Source organism: Triticum aestivum, chromosome 5A (genome assembly GCF_018294505.1).
Source record: "Triticum aestivum cultivar Chinese Spring chromosome 5A, IWGSC CS RefSeq v2.1, whole genome shotgun sequence".
Lineage (NCBI taxonomy): Eukaryota > Viridiplantae > Streptophyta > Magnoliopsida > Poales > Poaceae > Triticum > Triticum aestivum.
In genome coordinates this window covers 63,669,792-63,686,100 of record NC_057806.1, presented here as the reverse complement: position 1 = coordinate 63,686,100, position 16,309 = coordinate 63,669,792, and the positions used below count along the sequence as shown (strand labels likewise).

The 16,309-nt window shown below is 47.3% G+C and overlaps 34 non-coding genes across 34 annotated transcripts; all 34 read left to right on the top strand.

The window, feature by feature from the left end:
- Nucleotides 1-97: 97 nt before the first annotated feature.
- Nucleotides 98-216, top strand: LOC123109835 (5S ribosomal RNA). The gene has a single exon (XR_006453079.1). It is a non-coding gene; the product is annotated as a 5S ribosomal RNA (ribosomal RNA).
- Nucleotides 217-581: 365 nt separating this feature from the next.
- LOC123109542 (5S ribosomal RNA) lies at nt 582-700 on the top strand. Its single transcript, XR_006452769.1, has one exon. It is a non-coding gene; the product is annotated as a 5S ribosomal RNA (ribosomal RNA).
- Nucleotides 701-1,065: 365 nt separating this feature from the next.
- On the top strand, nt 1,066-1,187 carry LOC123108639 (5S ribosomal RNA). The gene has a single exon (XR_006451965.1). It is a non-coding gene; the product is annotated as a 5S ribosomal RNA (ribosomal RNA).
- A 365-nt stretch (nt 1,188-1,552) lies between these two features.
- On the top strand, nt 1,553-1,671 carry LOC123109823 (5S ribosomal RNA). Its single transcript, XR_006453067.1, has one exon. It is a non-coding gene; the product is annotated as a 5S ribosomal RNA (ribosomal RNA).
- A 366-nt stretch (nt 1,672-2,037) lies between these two features.
- On the top strand, nt 2,038-2,156 carry LOC123109810 (5S ribosomal RNA). Its single transcript, XR_006453055.1, has one exon. It is a non-coding gene; the product is annotated as a 5S ribosomal RNA (ribosomal RNA).
- A 366-nt stretch (nt 2,157-2,522) lies between these two features.
- On the top strand, nt 2,523-2,644 carry LOC123108638 (5S ribosomal RNA). The gene has a single exon (XR_006451964.1). It is a non-coding gene; the product is annotated as a 5S ribosomal RNA (ribosomal RNA).
- A 365-nt stretch (nt 2,645-3,009) lies between these two features.
- LOC123109798 (5S ribosomal RNA) lies at nt 3,010-3,128 on the top strand. The gene has a single exon (XR_006453043.1). It is a non-coding gene; the product is annotated as a 5S ribosomal RNA (ribosomal RNA).
- A 365-nt stretch (nt 3,129-3,493) lies between these two features.
- Nucleotides 3,494-3,612, top strand: LOC123109808 (5S ribosomal RNA). Its single transcript, XR_006453053.1, has one exon. It is a non-coding gene; the product is annotated as a 5S ribosomal RNA (ribosomal RNA).
- A 364-nt stretch (nt 3,613-3,976) lies between these two features.
- Nucleotides 3,977-4,095, top strand: LOC123109640 (5S ribosomal RNA). Its single transcript, XR_006452875.1, has one exon. It is a non-coding gene; the product is annotated as a 5S ribosomal RNA (ribosomal RNA).
- Nucleotides 4,096-4,460: 365 nt separating this feature from the next.
- Nucleotides 4,461-4,582, top strand: LOC123108968 (5S ribosomal RNA). The gene has a single exon (XR_006452311.1). It is a non-coding gene; the product is annotated as a 5S ribosomal RNA (ribosomal RNA).
- A 361-nt stretch (nt 4,583-4,943) lies between these two features.
- LOC123109786 (5S ribosomal RNA) lies at nt 4,944-5,062 on the top strand. The gene has a single exon (XR_006453032.1). It is a non-coding gene; the product is annotated as a 5S ribosomal RNA (ribosomal RNA).
- A 365-nt stretch (nt 5,063-5,427) lies between these two features.
- Nucleotides 5,428-5,549, top strand: LOC123108979 (5S ribosomal RNA). Its single transcript, XR_006452321.1, has one exon. It is a non-coding gene; the product is annotated as a 5S ribosomal RNA (ribosomal RNA).
- Nucleotides 5,550-5,910: 361 nt separating this feature from the next.
- On the top strand, nt 5,911-6,029 carry LOC123109292 (5S ribosomal RNA). Its single transcript, XR_006452545.1, has one exon. It is a non-coding gene; the product is annotated as a 5S ribosomal RNA (ribosomal RNA).
- A 365-nt stretch (nt 6,030-6,394) lies between these two features.
- Nucleotides 6,395-6,516, top strand: LOC123108637 (5S ribosomal RNA). Its single transcript, XR_006451963.1, has one exon. It is a non-coding gene; the product is annotated as a 5S ribosomal RNA (ribosomal RNA).
- A 365-nt stretch (nt 6,517-6,881) lies between these two features.
- On the top strand, nt 6,882-7,000 carry LOC123109775 (5S ribosomal RNA). Its single transcript, XR_006453019.1, has one exon. It is a non-coding gene; the product is annotated as a 5S ribosomal RNA (ribosomal RNA).
- A 365-nt stretch (nt 7,001-7,365) lies between these two features.
- On the top strand, nt 7,366-7,484 carry LOC123109807 (5S ribosomal RNA). The gene has a single exon (XR_006453052.1). It is a non-coding gene; the product is annotated as a 5S ribosomal RNA (ribosomal RNA).
- A 365-nt stretch (nt 7,485-7,849) lies between these two features.
- Nucleotides 7,850-7,971, top strand: LOC123108636 (5S ribosomal RNA). Its single transcript, XR_006451962.1, has one exon. It is a non-coding gene; the product is annotated as a 5S ribosomal RNA (ribosomal RNA).
- Nucleotides 7,972-8,336: 365 nt separating this feature from the next.
- On the top strand, nt 8,337-8,455 carry LOC123109764 (5S ribosomal RNA). Its single transcript, XR_006453006.1, has one exon. It is a non-coding gene; the product is annotated as a 5S ribosomal RNA (ribosomal RNA).
- Nucleotides 8,456-8,820: 365 nt separating this feature from the next.
- LOC123108783 (5S ribosomal RNA) lies at nt 8,821-8,942 on the top strand. The gene has a single exon (XR_006452108.1). It is a non-coding gene; the product is annotated as a 5S ribosomal RNA (ribosomal RNA).
- A 365-nt stretch (nt 8,943-9,307) lies between these two features.
- Nucleotides 9,308-9,426, top strand: LOC123108626 (5S ribosomal RNA). Its single transcript, XR_006451952.1, has one exon. It is a non-coding gene; the product is annotated as a 5S ribosomal RNA (ribosomal RNA).
- Nucleotides 9,427-9,792: 366 nt separating this feature from the next.
- LOC123108871 (5S ribosomal RNA) lies at nt 9,793-9,914 on the top strand. The gene has a single exon (XR_006452212.1). It is a non-coding gene; the product is annotated as a 5S ribosomal RNA (ribosomal RNA).
- Nucleotides 9,915-10,279: 365 nt separating this feature from the next.
- On the top strand, nt 10,280-10,398 carry LOC123108654 (5S ribosomal RNA). The gene has a single exon (XR_006451980.1). It is a non-coding gene; the product is annotated as a 5S ribosomal RNA (ribosomal RNA).
- Nucleotides 10,399-10,763: 365 nt separating this feature from the next.
- On the top strand, nt 10,764-10,882 carry LOC123109857 (5S ribosomal RNA). Its single transcript, XR_006453100.1, has one exon. It is a non-coding gene; the product is annotated as a 5S ribosomal RNA (ribosomal RNA).
- A 365-nt stretch (nt 10,883-11,247) lies between these two features.
- LOC123109601 (5S ribosomal RNA) lies at nt 11,248-11,366 on the top strand. Its single transcript, XR_006452833.1, has one exon. It is a non-coding gene; the product is annotated as a 5S ribosomal RNA (ribosomal RNA).
- Nucleotides 11,367-11,731: 365 nt separating this feature from the next.
- LOC123108823 (5S ribosomal RNA) lies at nt 11,732-11,853 on the top strand. The gene has a single exon (XR_006452156.1). It is a non-coding gene; the product is annotated as a 5S ribosomal RNA (ribosomal RNA).
- Nucleotides 11,854-12,218: 365 nt separating this feature from the next.
- On the top strand, nt 12,219-12,337 carry LOC123109516 (5S ribosomal RNA). The gene has a single exon (XR_006452743.1). It is a non-coding gene; the product is annotated as a 5S ribosomal RNA (ribosomal RNA).
- A 366-nt stretch (nt 12,338-12,703) lies between these two features.
- On the top strand, nt 12,704-12,822 carry LOC123109820 (5S ribosomal RNA). The gene has a single exon (XR_006453064.1). It is a non-coding gene; the product is annotated as a 5S ribosomal RNA (ribosomal RNA).
- Nucleotides 12,823-13,187: 365 nt separating this feature from the next.
- LOC123108923 (5S ribosomal RNA) lies at nt 13,188-13,305 on the top strand. The gene has a single exon (XR_006452270.1). It is a non-coding gene; the product is annotated as a 5S ribosomal RNA (ribosomal RNA).
- A 365-nt stretch (nt 13,306-13,670) lies between these two features.
- On the top strand, nt 13,671-13,789 carry LOC123109235 (5S ribosomal RNA). Its single transcript, XR_006452518.1, has one exon. It is a non-coding gene; the product is annotated as a 5S ribosomal RNA (ribosomal RNA).
- Nucleotides 13,790-14,154: 365 nt separating this feature from the next.
- On the top strand, nt 14,155-14,273 carry LOC123109515 (5S ribosomal RNA). Its single transcript, XR_006452742.1, has one exon. It is a non-coding gene; the product is annotated as a 5S ribosomal RNA (ribosomal RNA).
- Nucleotides 14,274-14,638: 365 nt separating this feature from the next.
- On the top strand, nt 14,639-14,757 carry LOC123109600 (5S ribosomal RNA). The gene has a single exon (XR_006452831.1). It is a non-coding gene; the product is annotated as a 5S ribosomal RNA (ribosomal RNA).
- A 364-nt stretch (nt 14,758-15,121) lies between these two features.
- LOC123108634 (5S ribosomal RNA) lies at nt 15,122-15,243 on the top strand. Its single transcript, XR_006451960.1, has one exon. It is a non-coding gene; the product is annotated as a 5S ribosomal RNA (ribosomal RNA).
- Nucleotides 15,244-15,608: 365 nt separating this feature from the next.
- LOC123109514 (5S ribosomal RNA) lies at nt 15,609-15,727 on the top strand. Its single transcript, XR_006452741.1, has one exon. It is a non-coding gene; the product is annotated as a 5S ribosomal RNA (ribosomal RNA).
- Nucleotides 15,728-16,092: 365 nt separating this feature from the next.
- On the top strand, nt 16,093-16,211 carry LOC123108760 (5S ribosomal RNA). Its single transcript, XR_006452085.1, has one exon. It is a non-coding gene; the product is annotated as a 5S ribosomal RNA (ribosomal RNA).
- Nucleotides 16,212-16,309: the final 98 nt, after the last annotated feature.

Below are 16,309 nucleotides of genomic sequence, written 5' to 3'. Positions count from 1 at the left end.
GTAGGCGACGGTTGTAATGGTAGTAAGAATGTACGGCCGTCTTTGTAGCGGACGTGGGAGTGGGAAGCATAAGGGATGAAGCCGGGGATAACATGTCGGATGCGATCATACCAGCACTAAAGCACCGGATCCCATCAGAACTCCGAAGTTAAGCGTGCTTGGGCGAGAGTAGTACTAGGATGGGTGACCTCCTGGGAAGTCCTCGTGTTGCATTCCCTTTTTTAATTATTTTTGTACGTACGTGAGGAACAGAACGCACGTGCGTGATATATATTAAGCCTGTCATCATATTTTTGACATTTGCGATATGTTTTAGCTCTGAGCTCATTAGTCACGCGTCTAGGGAGAGTTGGGGCGCGAAAAGCGCGTTCTGAAAAGGGTGTAAAATACGTGTTGCTGCGGTATAGAGGGAGGGGTGGAAATCGTGGTAAACTCGTCTTCGTAGTTGAGCGAGAGAGTAAGTAGTATAGGGCATTATCCATTAGTAGGCGACGGTTGTAATGATAGTAAAAATGTACGGCCGTCTTTGTAGCGGACATGGGAGTGGGAAGCATAAGGGATGAAGCCGGGGGTAACATGTCGGATGCGATCATACCAGCACTAAAGCACCGGATCCCATCAGAACTCCGAAGTTAAGCGTGCTTGGGCGAGAGTAATACTAGGATGGGTGACCTCCTGGGAAGTTCTCGTGTTGCATTCCCTTTTTTAATTATTTTTGTACGTACGTGAGGAACAGAACGCACGTGCGTGATATATATTAAGCCTGTCATCATATTTTTGACATTTGCGATATGTTTTAGCTCTGAGCTCATTAGTCACGCGTATAGGGAGAGTTGGGGCGCGAAAAGCGCGTTCTGAAAGGGGTGTAAAATACGTGTTGCCGCGGTATAGAGGGAGGGGTGGAAATCGTGGTAAACTCGTCTTCGTAGTTGAGCGAGAGAGTAAGTAGTATAGGGCATTATCCATTAGTAGGCGACGGTTGTAATGATAGTAACAATGTACGACCGTCTTTGTAGCGGACGTGGGAGTGGGAAGCATAAGGGATGAAGCCGGGGGTAACATGTCGGATGCGATCATACCAGCACTAAAGCACCGGATCCCATCAGAACTCCGAAAAAGTTAAGCGTGCTTGGGCGAGAGTAGTACTAGGATGGGTGACCTCCTGGGAAGTCCTCGTGTTGCATTCCCTTTTTTAATTATTTTTGTACGTACGTGAGGAACAGAACGCACGTGCGTGATATATATTAAGCCTGTCATCATATTTTTGACATTGGGGATATGTTTTAGCTCGGAGCTCATTAGTCACGCGTCTAGGGAGAGTTGGGGCGCGAAAAGCGCGTTCTGAAAGGGGTGTAAAATACGTGTTGCTGCGGTATAGAGGGAGGGGTGGAAATCGTGGTAAACTCGTCTTCGTAGTTGAGCGAGAGAGTAAGTAGTATAGGGCATTATCCATTAGTAGGCGACGGTTGTAATGGTAGTAAGAATGTACGGCCGTCTTTGTAGCGGACGTGGGAGTGGGAAGCATAAGGGATGAAGCCGGGGGTAACATGTCGGATGCGATCATACCAGCACTAAAGCACCGGATCCCATCAGAACTCCGAAGTTAAGCGTGCTTGGGCGAGAGTAGTACTAGGATGGGTGACCTCCTGGGAAGTCCTCGTGTTGCATTCCCTTTTTTTAATTATTTTTGTACGCACGTGAGGAACAGAACGCACGTGCGTGATATATATTAAGCCTGTCATCATATTTTTGACATTTGCGATATGTTTTAGCTCGGAGCTCATTAGTCACGCTTCTAGGGAGAGTTGGGGCGCGAAAAGCGCGTTTTGAAAGGGGTGTAAAATACGTGTTGCCGCGGTATACAGGGAGGGGTGGAAATCGTGGTAAACTCGTCTTCGTAGTTGAGCGAGAGAGTAAGTAGTATAGGGCATTATCCATTAGTAGGCGACGGTTGTAATGGTAGTAAGAATGTACGGCCGTCTTTGTAGCGGACGTGGGAGTGGGAAGCATAAGGGATGAAGCCGGGGGTAACATGTCGGATGCGATCATACCAGCACTAAAGCACCGGATCCCATCAGAACTCCGAAGTTAAGCGTGCTTGGGCGAGAGTAGTACTAGGATGGGTGACCTCCTGGGAAGTCCTCGTGTTGCATTCCCTTTTTTTAATTATTTTTGTACGCACGTGAGGAACAGAACGCACGTGCGTGATATATATTAAGCCTGTCATCATATTTTTGACATTTGCGATATGTTTTAGCTCGGAGCTCATTAGTCACGCGTCTAGGGAGAGTTGGGGCGCGAAAAGCGCGTTCTGAAAGGGGTGTAAAATACGTGTTGCCGCGGTATAGAGGGAGGGGTGGAAATCGTGGTAAACTCGTCTTCGTAGTTGAGCGAGAGAGTAAGTAGTATAGGGCATTATCCATTAGTAGGCGACGGTTGTAATGATAGTAACAATGTACGGCCGTCTTTGTAGCGGACGTGGGAGTGGGAAGCATAAGGGATGAAGCCGGGGGTAACATGTCGGATGCGATCATACCAGCACTAAAGCACCGGATCCCATCAGAACTCCGAAAAAGTTAAGCGTGCTTGGGCGAGAGTAGTACTAGGATGGGTGACCTCCTGGGAAGTCCTCGTGTTGCATTCCCTTTTTTAATTATTTTTGTACGTACGTGAGGAACAGAACGCACGTGCGTGATATATATTAAGCCTGTCATCATATTTTTGACATTTGCGATATGTTTTAGCTCGGAGCTCATTAGTCACGCGTCTAGGGAGAGTTGGGGCGCGAAAAGCGCGTTCTGAAAGGGGTGTAAAATACGTGTTGCTGCGGTATAGAGGGAGGGGTGGAAATCGTGGTAAACTCGTCTTCGTAGTTGAGCGAGAGAGTAAGTAGTATAGGGCATTATCCATTAGTAGGCGACGGTTGTAATGGTAGTAAGAATGTACGGCCGTGTTTGTAGCGGACGTGGGAGTGGGAAGCATAAGGGATGAAGCCGGGGGTAAAATGTCGGATGCGATCATACCAGCACTAAAGCACCGGATCCCATCAGAACTCCGAAGTTAAGCGTGCTTGGGCGAGAGTAGTACTAGGATGGGTGACCTCCTGGGAAGTCCTCGTGTTGCATTCCCTTTTTTAATTATTTTTGTACGTACGTGAGGAACAGAACGCACGTGCGTGATATATATTAAGCCTGTCATCATATTTTTGACATTTGCGATATGTTTTAGCTCTGAGCTCATTAGTCACGCGTCTAGGGAGAGTTGGGGCGCGAAAAGCGCGTTCTGAAAAGGGTGTAAAATACGCGTTGCTGCGGTATAGAGGGAGGGGTGGAAATCGTGGTAAACTCGTCTTCGTAGTTGAGCGAGAGAGTAAGTAGTATAGGGCATTATCCATTAGTAGGCGACGGTTGTAATGATAGTAAGAATGTACGGCCGTCTTTGTAGCGGACGTGGGAGTGGGAAGCATAAGGGATGACGCCGGGGGTAACATGTCTGATGCGATCATACCAGCACTAAAGCACCGGATCCCATCAGAACTCCGAAGTTATGCGTGCTTGGGCGAGAGTAGTACTAGGATGGGTGACCTCCTGGGAAGTCCTCGTGTTGCATTCCCTTTTTTAATTATTTTTGTACGTACGTGAGGAACAGAACGCACGTGCGTGATATATATTAAGCCTATCATCATATTTTTGACATTTGCGATATGTTTTAGCTCTGAGCTCATTAGTCACGCGTCTAGGGAGAGTTGGGGCGCGAAAAGCGCGTTCTGAAAGGGGTGTAAAATACGTGTTGCCGCGGTATAGAGGGAGGGGTGGAAATCGTGGTAACTCGTCTTCGTAGTTGAGCGAGAGAGTAAGTAGTATAGGGCATTATCCATTAGTAGGCGACGGTTGTAATGATAGTAACAATGTACGGCCGTCTTTGTAGCGGACGTGGGAGTGGGAAGCATAAGGGATGAAGCCGGGGGTAACATGTCGGATGCGATCATACCAACACTAAAGCACCGGATCCCATCAGAACTCCGAAGTTAAGCGTGCTTGGGCGAGAGTAGTACTAGGATGGGTGACCTCCTGGGAAGTCCTCGTGTTGCATTCCCTTTTTTAATTATTTTTGTACGTACATGAGGAACAGAACGCACGTGCGTGATATATATTAAGCCTGTCATCATATTTTTGACATTTGCGATATGTTTTAGCTCTGAGCTCATTAGTCACGCGTCTAGGGAGAGTTGGGGCGCGAAAAGCGCGTTCTGAAAGGGGTATAAAATACGTGTTGCCGCGGTATAGAGGGAGGGGTGGAAATCGTGGTAAACTCGTCTTCGTAGTTGAGCGAGAGAGTAAGTAGTATAGGGCATTATCCATTAGTAGGCGACGGTTGTAATGATAGTAACAATGTACGGCCGTCTTTGTAGCGGACGTGGGAGTGGGAAGCATAAGGGATGAAGCCAGGGGTAACATGTCGGATGCGATCATAGCAGCACTAAAGCACCGGATCCCATCAGAACTCCGAAAAAGTTAAGCATGCTTAGGCGAGAGTAGTACTAGGATGGGTGACCTCCTGGGAAGTCCTCGTGTTGCATTCCCTTTTTAATTATTTTTGTACGTACGTGAGGAACAGAACGCACGTGCGTGATATATATTAAGCCTGATCATATTTTTGACATTTGCGATATGTTTTAGCTCGGAGCTCATTAGTCACGCGTCTAGGGAGAGTTGGGGCGCGAAAAGCGCGTTCTGAAAGGGGTGTAAAATACGTGTTGCTGCGGTATAGAGGGAGGGGTGGAAATCGTGGTAAACTCGTCTTCGTAGTTGAGCGAGAGAGTAAGTATATAGGGCATTATCCATTAGTAGGCGACGGTTGTAATGGTAGTAAGAATGTACGGCCGTCTTTGTAGCGGACGTGGGAGTGGGAAGCATAAGGGATGAAGCCGGGGGTAACATGTCGGATGCGATCATACCAGCACTAAAGCACCGGATCCCATCAGAACTCCGAAGTTAAGCGTGCTTGGGCGAGAGTAGTACTAGGATGGGTGACCTCCTGGGAAGTCCTCGTGTTGCATTCCCTTTTTTAATTATTTTTGTACGTACGTGAGGAACAGAACGCACGTGCGTGATATATATTAAGCCTGTCATCATATTTTTGACATTTGCGATATGTTTTAGCTCTAAGCTCATTAGTCACGCGTCTAGGGAGAGTTGGGGCGCGAAAAGCGCGTTCTGAAAAGGGTGTAAAATACGTGTTGCCGCGGTATAGAGGGAGGGGTGGAAATCGTGGTAAACTCGTCTTCGTAGTTGAGCGAGAGAGTAAGTAGTATAGGGCATTATCCATTAGTAGGCGACGGTTGTAATGATAGTAACAATGTACGGCCGTCTTTGTAGCGGACGTGGGAGTGGGAAGCATAAGGGATGAAGCCAGGGGTAACATGTCGGATGCGATCATAGCAGCACTAAAGCACCGGATCCCATCAGAACTCCGAAAAAGTTAAGCATGCTTAGGCGAGAGTAGTACTACGATGGGTGACCTCCTGGGAAGTCCTCGTGTTGCATTCCCTTTTTAATTATTTTTGTACGTACGTGAGGAACAGAACGCACGTGCGTGATATATATTAAGCCTGATCATATTTTTGACATTTGCGATATGTTTTAGCTCGGAGCTCATTAGTCACGCGTCTAGGGAGAGTTGGGGCGCGAAAAGCGCGTTCTGAAAGGGGTGTAAAATACGTGTTGCTGCGGTATAGAGGGAGGGGTGGAAATCGTGGTAAACTCGTCTTCGTAGTTGAGCGAGAGAGTAAGTATATAGGGCATTATCCATTAGTAGGCGACGGTTGTAATGGTAGTAAGAATGTACGGCCGTCTTTGTAGCGGACGTGGGAGTGGGAAGCATAAGGGATGAAGCCGGGGGTAACATGTCGGATGCGATCATACCAGCACTAAAGCACCGGATCCCATCAGAACTCCGAAGTTAAGCGTGCTTGGGCGAGATTAGTACTAGGATGGGTGACCTCCTGGGAAGTCCTCGTGTTGCATTCCCTTTTTTAATTATTTTTGTACGTACGTGAGGAACAGAACGCACGTGCGTGATATATATTAAGCCTGTCATCATATTTTTGACATTTGCGATATGTTTTAGCTCTAAGCTCATTAGTCACGCGTCTAGGGAGAGTTGGGGCGCGAAAAGCGCGTTCTGAAAAGGGTGTAAAATACGTGTTGCCGCGGTATAGAGGGAGGGGTGGAAATCGTGGTAAACTCGTCTTCGTAGTTGAGCGAGAGAGTAAGTAGTATAGGGCATTATCCATTAGTAGGCGACGGTTGTAATGATAGTAACAATGTACGGCCGTCTTTGTAGCGGACGTGGGAGTGGGAAGCATAAGGGATGAAGCCGGGGGTAACATGTCGGATGCGATCATACCAGCACTAAAGCACCGGATCCCATCAGAACTCCGAAAAAGTTAAGCGTGCTTGGGCGAGAGTAGTACTAGGATGGGTGACCTCCTGGGAAGTCCTCGTGTTGCATTCCCTTTTTTAATTATTTTTGTACGTACGTGAGGAACAGAACGCACGTGCGTGATATATATTAAGCCTGTCATCATATTTTTGACATTGGGGATATGTTTTAGCTCGGAGCTCATTAGTCACGCGTCTAGGGAGAGTTGGGGCGCGAAAAGCGCGTTCTGAAAGGGGTGTAAAATACGTGTTGCTACAGTATAGAGGGAGGGGTGGAAATCGTGGTAAACTCGTCTTCGTAGTTGAGCGAGAGAGTAAGTAGTATAGGGTATTATCCATTAGTAGGCGACGGTTGTAATGGTAGTAAGAATGTACGGCCGTCTTTGTAGCGGACGTGGGAGTGGGAAGCATAAGGGATGAAGCCGGGGGTAAAATGTCGGATGCGATCATACCAGCACTAAAGCACCGGATCCCATCAGAACTCCGAAGTTAAGCGTGCTTGGGCGAGAGTAGTACTAGGATGGGTGACCTCCTGGGAAGTCCTCGTGTTGCATTCCCTTTTTTAATTATTTTTGTACGTACGTGAGGAACAAAACGCACGTGCGTGATATATATTAAGCCTGTCATCATATTTTTGACATTTGCGATATGTTTTAGCTCTGAGCTCATTAGTCACGCGTCTAGGGAGAGTTGGGGCGCGAAAAGCGCGTTCTGAAAAGGGTGTAAAATACGTGTTGCTGCGGTATAGAGGGAGGGGTGGAAATCGTGGTAAACACGTCTTCGTAGTTGAGCGAGAGAGTAAGTAGTATAGGGCATTATCCATTAGTAGGCGACGGTTGTAATGATAGTAAGAATGTACGGCCGTCTTTGTAGCGGGCGTGGGAGTGGGAAGCATAAGGGATGAAGCCGGGGGTAACATGTCTGATGCGATCATACCAGCACTAAAGCACCGGATCCCATCAGAACTCCGAAGTTATGCGTGCTTGGGCGAGAGTAGTACTAGGATGGGTGACCTCCTGGGAAGTCCTCGTGTTGCATTCCCTTTTTTAATTATTTTTGTACGTACGTGAGGAACAGAACGCACGTGCGTGATATATATTAAGCCTGTCATCATATTTTTGACATTTGCGATATGTTTTAGCTCTGAGCTCATTAGTCACGCGTCTAGGGAGAGTTGGGGCGCGAAAAGCGCGTTCTGAAAGGGGTGTAAAATACGTGTTGCCGCGGTATAGAGGGAGGGGTGGAAATCGTGGTAAACTCGTCTTCGTAGTTGAGCGAGAGAGTAAGTAGTATAGGGCATTATCCATTAGTAGGCGATGGTTGTAATGATAGTAAGAATGTACGGCCGTCTTTGTAGCGGACGTGGGAGTGGGAAGCATAAGGGATGAAGCCGGGGGTAACATGTCGGATGCGATCATACCAGCACTAAAGCACCGGATCCCATCAGAACTCCGAAAAAGTTAAGCGTGCTTGGGCGAGAGTAGTACTAGGATGGGTGACCTCCTGGGAAGTCCTCGTGTTGCATTCCCTTTTTTAATTATTTTTGTACGTACGTGAGGAACAGAACGCACGTGCGTGATATATATTAAGCCTGTCATCATATTTTTGACATTGGGGATATGTTTTAGCTCGGAGCTCATTAGTCACGCGTCTAGGGAGAGTTGGGGCGCGAAAAGCGCGTTCTGAAAGGGGTGTAAAATACGTGTTGCTGCGGTATAGAGGGAGGGGTGGAAATCGTGGTAAACTCGTCTTCGTAGTTGAGCGAGAGAGTAAGTAGTATAGGGCATTATCCATTAGTAGGCGACGGTTGTAATGGTAGTAAGAATGTACGGCCGTCTTTGTAGCGGACGTGGGAGTGGGAAGCATAAGGGATGAAGCCGGGGGTAAAATGTCGGATGCGATCATACCAGCACTAAAGCACCGGATCCCATCAGAACTCCGAAGTTAAGCGTGCTTGGGCGAGAGTAGTACTAGGATGGGTGACCTCCTGGGAAGTCCTCGTGTTGCATTCCCTTTTTTAATTATTTTTGTACGTACGTGAGGAACAGAACGCACGTGCGTGATATATATTAAGCCTGTCATCATATTTTTGACATTTGCGATATGTTTTAGCTCTGAGCTCATTAGTCACGCGTCTAGGGAGAGTTGGGGCGCGAAAAGCGCGTTCTGAAAAGGGTGTAAAATACGTGTTGCTGCGGTATAGAGGGAGGGGTGGAAATCGTGGTAAACTCGTCTTCGTAGTTGAGCGAGAGAGTAAGTAGTATAGGGCATTATCCATTAGTAGGCGACGGTTGTAATGATAGTAAGAATGTACGGCCGTCTTTGTAGCGGACGTGGGAGTGGGAAGCATAAGGGATGAAGCCGGGGGTAACATGTCGGATGCGATCATACCAGCACTAAAGCACCGGATCCCATCAGAACTCCGAAAAAGTTAAGCGTTCTTGGGCGAGAGTAGTACTAGGATGGGTGACCTCCTGGGAAGTCCTCGTGTTGCATTCCCTTTTTTAATTATTTTTGTACGTACGTGAGGAACAGAACGCACGTGCGTGATATATATTAAGCCTGTCATCATATTTTTGACATTGGGGATATGTTTTAGCTCGGAGCTCATTAGTCACGCGTCTAGGGAGAGTTGGGGCGCGAAAAGCGCGTTCTGAAAGGGGTGTAAAATACGTGTTGCTGCGGTATAGAGGGAGGGGTGGAAATCGTGGTAAACTCGTCTTCGTAGTTGAGCGAGAGAGTAAGTAGTATAGGGCATTATCCATTAGTAGGCGACGGTTGTAATGGTAGTAAGAATGTACGGCCGTCTTTGTAGCGGACGTGGGAGTGGGAAGCATAAGGGATGAAGCCGGGGGTAACATGTCTGATGCGATCATACCAGCACTAAAGCACCGGATCCCATCAGAACTCCGAAGTTAAGCGTGCTTGGGAGAGAGTAGTACTAGGATGGGTGACCTCCTGGGAAGTCCTCGTGTTGCATTCCCTTTTTTAATTATTTTTGTACGTACGTGAGGAACAGAACGCACGTGTGTGATATATATTAAGCCTGTCATCATATTTTTTGACATTTGCGATATGTTTTAGCTCTGAGCTCATTAGTCACGCGTCTAGGGAGAGTTGGGGCGCGAAAAGCGCGTTCTGAAAGGGGTGTAAAATACGTGTTGCCGCGGTATAGAGGGAGGGGTGGAAATCGTGGTAAACTCGTCTTCGTAGTTGAGCGAGAGAGTAAGTAGTATAGGGCATTATCCATTAGTAGGCGACGGTTGTAATGATAGTAACAATGTACGGCCGTCTTTGTAGCGGACGTGGGAGTGGGAAGCATAAGGGATGAAGCCGGGGGTAACATGTCGGATGCGATCATACCAGCACTAAAGCACCGGATCCCATCAGAACTCCGAAAAACTTAAGCGTGCTTGGGCGAGAGTAGTACTAGGATGGGTGATCTCCTGGGAAGTCCTCGTGTTGCATTCCCTTTTTTAATTATTTTTGTACGTACGTGAGGAACAGAACGCACGTGCGTGATATATATTAAGCCTGTCATCATATTTTTGACATTTGCGATATGTTTTAGCTCGGAGCTCATTAGTCACGCGTCTAGGGAGAGTTGGGGCGCGAAAAGCGCGTTCTGAAAGGGGTGTAAAATACGTGTTGCTGCGGTATAGAGGGAGGGGTGGAAATCGTAGTAAACTCGTCTTCGTAGTTGAGCGAGAGAGTAAGTAGTATAGGGCATTATCCATTAGTAGGAGACGGTTGTAATGGTAGAAAGAATGTACGGCCGTCTTTGTAGCGGACGTGGGAGTGGGAAGCATAATGGATGAAGCCGGGGGTAACATGTCGGATGCGATCATACCAGCACTAAAGCACCGGATCGCATCAAAACTCCGAAGTTAAGCGTGCTTGGGCGAGAGTAGTACTAGGATGGGTGACCTCCTGGGAAGTCCTCGTGTTGCATTCCCTTTTTTAATTATTTTTATACGTACGTGAGGAACAGAACGCATGTGTGTGATATATATTAAGCCTGTCATCATATTTTTGACATTTGCGATATGTTTTAGCTCGGAGCTCATTAGTCACGCGTCTAGGGAGAGTTGGGGCGCGAAAAGCGCGTTCTGAAAGGGGTGTAAAATACGTGTTGCTGCGAAATAGAGGGAGGGGTGGAAATCGTGGTAAACTCGTCTTCGTAGTTGAGCGAGAGAGTAAGTAGTATAGGGCATTATCCATTAGTAGGCGACGGTTGTAATGATAGTAACAATGTACGGCCGTCTTTGTAGCGGACGTGGGAGTGGGAAGCATAAGGGATGAAGCCGGGGGTAACATGTCGGATGCGATCATACCAGCACTAAAGCACCGGATCCCATAAGAACTTTGAAGTTAAGCGTGCTTGGGCGAGAGTAGTACTAGGATGGGTGACCTCCTGGGAAGTCCTCGTGTTGCATTCCCTTTTTTAATTATTTTTATACGTACGTGAGGAACAGAACGCACGTGCGTGATATATATTAAGCCTGTCATCATATTTTTGACATTTGCGATATGTTTTAGCTCGGAGCTCATTAGTCACGCGTCTAGGGAGAGTTGGGGCGCGAAAAGCGTGTTCTGAAAGGGGTGTATAATACGTGTTGCCGCGGTATAGAGGGAGGGGTGGAAATCGTGGTAAACTCGTCTTCGTAGTTGAGCGAGAGAGTAAGTAGTATAGGGCATTATCCATTAGTAGGCGACGGTTGTAATGATAGTAACAATGTACGGCCGTCTTTGTAGCGGACGTGGGAGTGGGAAGCATAAGGGATGAAGCCGGGGGTAACATGTCTGATGTGATCATACCAGCACTAAAGCACCGGATCCCATCAGAACTCCGAAGTTAAGCGTGCTTGGGCGAGAGTAGTACTAGGATGGGTGACCTCCTGGGAAGTCCTCGTGTTGCATTCCCTTTTTTAATTATTTTTGTACGTACGTGAGGAACAGAACGCACGTGCGTGATATATATTAAGCCTGTCATCATATTTTTGACATTTGCGATATGTTTTAGCTCTGAGCTCATTAGTCACGCGTCTAGGGAGAGTTGGGGCGCGAAAAGCGCGTTTTGAAAGGGGTGTAAAATACGTGTTCCCGCGGTATAGAGGGAGGGGTGGAAATCGTGGTAAACTCGTCTTCGTAGTTGAGCGAGAGAGGAAGTAGTATAGGGCATTATCCATTAGTAGGCGACGGTTGTAATGATAGTAACAATGTACGGCCGTCTTTGTAGCGGACGTGGGAGTGGGAAGCATAAGGGATGAAGCCGGGGGTAACATGTCGGATGCGATCATACCAGCACTAAAGCACCGGATCCCATCAGAACTCCGAAAAAGTTAAGCGTGCTTGGGAGAGAGTAGTACTAGGATGGGTGACCTCCTGGGAAGTCCTCGTGTTGCATTCCCTTTTTTAATTATTTTTGTACGTACGTGAGGAACAGAACGCACGTGCGTGATATATATTAAGCATGTCATCATATTTTTGACATTTGCGATATGTTTTAGCTCGGAGCTCATTAGTCACGCGTCTAGGGAGAGTTGGGGCGCGAAAAGCGCGTTCTGAAAGGGGTGTAAAATACGTGTTGCTGCGGTATAGAGGGAGGGGTGGAAATCGTGGTAAACTCGTCTTCGTAGTTGAGCGAGAGAGTAAGTAGTATAGGGCATTATCCATTAGTAGGCGACGGTTGTAATGGTAGTAAGAATGTACGGCCGTCTTTGTAGCGGACGTGGGAGTGGGAAGCATAATGGATGAAACCGGGGGTAACATGTCGGATGCGATCATACCAGCACTAAAGCACCAGATCCCATCAGAACTCCGAAGTTAAGCGTGCTTGGGCGAGAGTAGTACTAGGATGGGTGACCTCCTGGGAAGTCCTCGTGTTGCATTCCCTTTTTTAATTATTTTTATACGTACGTGAGGAACAGAACGCATGTGTGTGATATATATTAAGCCTGTCATCATATTTTTGACATTTGCGATATGTTTTAGCTTGGAGCTCATTAGTCACGCGTCTAGGGAGAGTTGGGGCGCGAAAAGCGCATTCTGAAAGGGGTGTAAAATACGTGTTGCTGCGAAATAGAGGGAGGGGTGGAAATCGTGGTAAACTCGTCTTCGTAGTTGAGCGAGAGAGTAAGTAGTATAGGGCATTATCCATTAGTAGGCGACGGTTGTAATTGATAGTAACAATGTACGGCCGTCTTTGTAGCGGACGTGGGAGTGGGAAGCATAAGGGATGAAGCCGGGGGTAACATGTCGGATGCTATCATACCAGCACTAAAGCACCGGATCCCATCAGAACTCCGAAGTTAAGCGTGCTTAGGCGAGAGTAGTACTAGGATGGGTGACCTCCTGGGAAGTCCTCGTGTTGCATTCCCTTTTTTAATTATTTTTATACGTACGTGAGGAACAGAACGGACGTACGTGATATATATTAAGCCTGTCATCATATTTTTGACATTTGCGATATGTTTTAGCTCGGAGCTCATTAGTCACGCGTCTAGGGAGAGTTGGGGCGCGAAAAGCGCGTTCTGAAAGGGGTGTAAAATATGTGTTGCCGCGGTATAGAGGGAGGGGTGGAAATCGTGGTAAACTCGTCTTCGTAGTTGAGCGAGAGAGTAAGTAGTATAGGGCATTATCCATTAGTAGGCGACGGTTGTAATGATAGTAACAATGTACGGCCGTCTTTGTAGCGGACGTGGGAGTGGGAAGCATAAGGGATGAAGCCGGGGGTAACATGTCGGATGCGATCATACCAGCACTAAAGCACCGAATCTCATCAGAACTCCGAAGTTAAGCGTGCTTGGTGAGAGTAGTACTAGGATGGGTGACCTCCTGGGAAGTCCTCGTGTTGCATTCCCTTTTTTAATTATTTTTGTACGTACGTGAGGAACAGAACGCACGTGCGTGATATATATTAAGCTTGTCATCATATTTTTCACATTTGCGATATGTTTTAGCTCGGAGCTCATTAGTCACGCGTCTAGGGAGAGTTGGGGCGCGAAAAGCGCGTTCTGAAAGGGGTGTAAAATACTTGTTGCTGCGGTACAGACGGAGGGGTGGAAATCGTGGTAAACTCGTCTTCGTAGTTGAGCGAGAGAGTAGGTAGTATAGGGCATTATCCATTAGTAGGCGACGGTTGTAATGGTAGTAAGAATGTACGGCCGTCTTTGTAGCGGACGTGGGAGTGGGAAGCATAATGGATGAAGCCGGGGGTAACATGTCGGATGCGATCATACCAGCACTAAAGCACCGGATCCCATCAGAACTCCGAAGTTAAGCGTGCTTGGGCGAGAGTAGTACTAGGATGGGTGACCTCTTGGGAAGTCCTCGTGTTGCATTCCCTTTTTTAATTATTTTTGTACGTACGTGAGGAACAGAACGCACGTGCATGATATATATTAAGCCTGTCATCATATTTTTGACATTTGCGATATGTTTTAGCTCTGAGCTCATTAGTCACGCGTCTAGGGAGAGTTGGGGCGCGAAAAGCGCGTTCTGAAAAGGGTGTAAAATACGTGTTGCTGCGGTATAGAGGGAGGGGTGGAAATCGTGGTAAACTCGTCTTCGTAGTTGAGCGAGAGAGTAAGTTGTATAGGGCATTATCCATTAGTAGGCGACGGTTGTAATGATAGTAAGAATGTACGGCCGTCTTTGTAGCGGACGTGGGAGTGGGAAGCATAAGGGATGAAGCCGGGGGTAACATGTCGGATGCGATCATACCAGCACTAAAGCACCAGATCCCATCAGAACTCCGAAGTTAAGCGTGCTTGGGCGAGAGTAGTACTAGGATGGGTGACCTCCTGGGAAGTCCTCGTGTTGCATTCCCTTTTTTAATTATTTTTGTACGTACGTGAGGAACAGAACGCACGTGCGTGATATATATTAAGCCTGTCATCATATTTTTGACATTTGCGATATGTTTTAGCTCTGAGCTCATTAGTCACGCGTCTAGGGAGAGTTGGGGCGCGAAAAGCGCGTTCTGAAAGGGGTGTAAAATACGTGTTGCCGCGGTATAGAGGGAGGGGTGGAAATCGTGGTAAACTCGTCTTCGTAGTTGAGCGAGAGAGTAAGTAGTATAGGGCATTATCCATTAGTAGGCGACGGTTGTAATGATAGTAACAATGTACGACCGTCTTTGTAGCGGACGTGGGAGTGGGAAGCATAAGGGATGAAACCGGGGGTAACATGTCTGATGTGATCATACCAGCACTAAAGCACCGGATCCCATCAGAACTCCGAAGTTAAGCGTGCTTGGGCGAGAGTAGTACTAGGATGGGTGACCTCCTGGGAAGTCCTCGTGTTGCATTCCCTTTTTAATTATTTTTGTACGTACGTGAGGAACAGAACGCACGTGCGTGATATATATTAAGCCTGTCATCATATTTTTGACATTTGCGATATGTTTTAGCTCTGAGCTCATTAGTCACGCGTCTAGGGAGAGTTGGGGCGCGAAAAGCGCGTTCTGAAAGGGGTGTAAAATACGTGTTCCCGCGGTATAGAGGGAGGGGTGGAAATCGTGGTAAACTCGTCTTCGTAGTTGAGCGAGAGAGGAAGTAGTATAGGGCATTATCCATTAGTAGGCGACGGTTGTAATGATAGTAACAATGTACGGCCGTCTTTGTAGCGGACGTGGGAGTGGGAAGCATAAGGGATGAAGCCGGGGGTAACATGTCGGATGCGATCATACCAGCACTAAAGCACCGGATCCCATCAGAACTCCGAAAAAGTTAAGCGTGCTTGGGCGAGAGTAGTACTAGGATGGGTGACCTCCTGGGAAGTCCTCGTGTTGCATTCCCTTTTTTAATTATTTTTGTACGTACGTGAGGAACAGAACGCACGTGCGTGATATATATTAAGCATGTCATCATATTTTTGACATTTGCGATATGTTTTAGCTCGGAGCTCATTAGTCACGCGTCTAGGGAGAGTTGGGGCGCGAAAAGCGCGTTCTGAAAGGGGTGTAAAATACGTGTTGCTGCGGTATAGAGGGAGGGGTGGAAATCGTGGTAAACTCGTCTTCGTAGTTGAGCGAGAGAGTAAGTAGTATAGGGCATTATCCATTAGTAGGCGACGGTTGTAATGGTAGTAAGAATGTACGGCCGTCTTTGTAGCGGACGTGGGAGTGGGAAGCATAATGGATGAAACCGGGGGTAACATGTCGGATGCGATCATACCAGCACTAAAGCACCAGATCCCATCAGAACTCCGAAGTTAAGCGTGCTTGGGCGAGAGTAGTACTAGGATGGGTGACCTCCTGGGAAGTCCTCGTGTTGCATTCCCTTTTTTAATTATTTTTATACGTACGTGAGGAACAGAACGCATGTGTGTGATATATATTAAGCCTGTCATCATATTTTTGACATTTGCGATATGTTTTAGCTTGGAGCTCATTAGTCACGCGTCTAGGGAGAGTTGGGGCGCGAAAAGCGCATTCTGAAAGGGGTGTAAAATACGTGTTGCTGCGAAATAGAGGGAGGGGTGGAAATCGTGGTAAACTCGTCTTCGTAGTTGAGCGAGAGAGTAAGTAGTATAGGGCATTATCCATTAGTAGGCGACGGTTGTAATGATAGTAACAATGTACGGCCGTCTTTGTAGCGGACGTGGGAGTGGGAAGCATAAGGGATGAAGCCGGGGGTAACATGTCGGATGCTATCATACCAGCACTAAAGCACCGGATCCCATCAGAACTCCGAAGTTAAGCGTGCTTAGGCGAGAGTAGTGCTAGGATGGGTGACCTCCTGGGAAGTCCTCGTGTTGCATTCCCTTTTTTAATTATTTTTATACGTACGTGAGGAACAGAACGCACGTACGTGATATATATTAAGCCTGTCATCATATTTTTGACATTTGCGATATGTTTT